This window comes from Delphinus delphis, chromosome 2 (assembly GCF_949987515.2).
Source record: "Delphinus delphis chromosome 2, mDelDel1.2, whole genome shotgun sequence".
In the NCBI taxonomy this organism is placed as follows: Eukaryota; Metazoa; Chordata; class Mammalia; order Artiodactyla; family Delphinidae; genus Delphinus; species Delphinus delphis.
The window spans coordinates 67,765,919-67,768,535 of NC_082684.1; positions in this window are offsets into that span (position 1 = coordinate 67,765,919).

The following is a 2,617-nucleotide window of genomic DNA, read 5'->3' on the forward strand; positions in this document are numbered from 1 at the left end:
GTTCCACTGGATCTTTTAACACATCACTTATAGCAACTTTAAAATTCCTTTCCAGTAGTTTCAATATCTGGTATACTGGATCTGGCTTATGGGTCTGGTTCTGTTTATTGTTATGTGTCTTGAAAATGGCTTATGTTTTCTTGCTTTTGGTAATACTTGTAATTATCCCTGGATGCTGGACACTGTATATAGAACAGCAGATAGTGAGGTAAATCAGAATCAGGTATAATTTTTATTCTGCCAGGCCATTGCTGTGGAGGGTTGAGTCAGTCTAGTCAGTAGTTTAGATGGGCTTGAATTTTGTTGTTTCTATGTTTACATTCAGTGTACCACAGACTTCAAATTCCTCTGGTGATGGGCTGCTGTTACCTTATGCTTTGTCAGTGGCTCAGAATGCTGGAGGGCTTTTCTCAGTGTATGTCTTCTACCTGTAGCTTTTAGCAGGCACTTTTGATCTGATAGGCTCACCAAAAGTAAAAATTTTTACACTACATTATTCAGTTTTCTATATTGTTAGGGTGTCTTGTGATTTTCTACATCTTAAGTGGAGGCAGAACTACACTTAATATTCTTTTAATAAACCCCTTTTCTATTTAAATCAGTTTTATGCAACAAAGGATTTTGGCTGATAGAAGAGACAATGTATGGTAGTAGTTAAGGTCAAACAAAAAGGGTTCAGACACAACTGATTTTGAATGCCGTCTCTACCACTTACCTTATCACTAACTTTACTTGCTAGGTGATCTTGAGCAAACTGTCATTCAGTTTCCTCATCTGTTAGATAAGGATGGAATAAAATAATATATGTAAAATGCTTAACACAACTCCTGACCCCTAAAAGTGCTTAGTGAGTGATCATTATTATCAGATTTGAATTTTATATGAGTAAGCCTGGTGACAGAGTGGAGAGTAGTCAGTAGGGAGGAGAGTCTAAGAGACTATAAGGCCAGTTAGCAAATAAATTCAGAAGGTCAGATGAAAGTCATGAGGGGTTGAAATAGGGCTACAACAAAGGAAATGGAAGAGGTGGACTCAGTAATTAACAGTCCTCTCATGTGCTGTCATGTGTTTGTTCTTCCATCTTCCCTCTACTTCTCTACCTTCTCCATTAACTTTTGTTCAGTCTAGTATCACATAACCTTATAATTGTTTGTTTGGATGTCTTTCTTTGTCTACTAAATGGGAATCCTTTGAGGGATGGGCCAAATCTGATTCATTAGTGTATTACTAGTGCTTCATACAGTGTCTGGCATATAATAGCATCAGCAAGTTTGTTACATTAAACTCAATAAGGAAGTTGCTCTCTTCTGTTTCTTGCTACTGTAGCCACTGTTCAGATTGTCTGTAGTTGAATGTACAATTGTTGGACCATTTCCATCCCAGTAGCAGTGTCAAGCTGAGTAACTCTTCCATTTTAATTCTAGCTAGATCCTAGATTTTCTGGTGATCTTGTCCTATCTCTTGGTGTTCTGTAAAGAAAGACAAGGAGAGGACGGAGGCTAACTGTGAAATGCGTTGAGGACCTAGGCCCAAATCAAACAGCTAGACCAACCCACTGCTTTGTTTGGGAGCTTTATACTGTTATGTCAGATTCCCCAAAGATGCTTTTCTTGATTTAAGTCCCAATTTGATTGACTATTAGTGCACAATTAACTAATGGGTTACCTGAGGGGCAGAAATTAGTGCAGAAATCCTTTCCCTCAGCATAGGAAATCCATGATTTCTGCCTTCTTGGGTTTATCAGTTTATTGCCCTATGCCAGTTCTGCAAAGGTCTTTATGTAACAAGAGAAAGAAATTATATTCAGCAGAATTCCTTTCAGCAAGAGGGATGTTTTGTTTAGAAGAACTTCCTTGACAAACTTTCTTGGGTTAAAAAAAAATGAGACCTCATGGAACCTCACTGAGAAGAGAACAAATCTGAGTGAAAAGATGGGAGATTTGTCCATGGCCCCTGCAGGAGACCAAGGATCTGGAGCCAGAGAGATGGTGGGAAGCAGCTTGTTTGTAATGTGACACCTCATGACTCCTCCTCATGATGTCCCATGTCATCAGTAAAGTTACCAACTTCATATCATGCTTGGAATGAGAGACTTTAAAAAAGAAACAAAATTAATGTAGGAAAGAATTGAAAACAGGTATTCAACTAAAAAACTTTTACAAGGATGTTGGAAGAAACCCAAATGTCCATCAATGGATGAATGGACAAATAAAATGTGGTACATCCATACAATGGAATATTATTTAGCCATTGAAAGGAATGAAGTACTGTTACAGGCTACAACATGGATAAACCATGAAAACACTATGCTAAGTGCAAGAAGCCAGACACAAAGGGCCACATGTTGTATCATACCATTTATATGAAATAACCAGACTAGGCAAATTCATAGGGATAGAAAGCAGATTACTACTGGTTGCTAGTATGTAATATGGATTGACTGCTTAATGGTTATGGGGTTTCTGTTTGGGGTAATGAGAAAGTTCTGGAACTAGATAGTGGTGAAAGTTGTAAACGTTGAGAATGTACTTAATATCACGCAATTGAACACTTTATTTTTTTATTTTTATTTTTTATTTTTTTTGCCGTACACAGGCCTCTCACTGTTGTGGCCTCT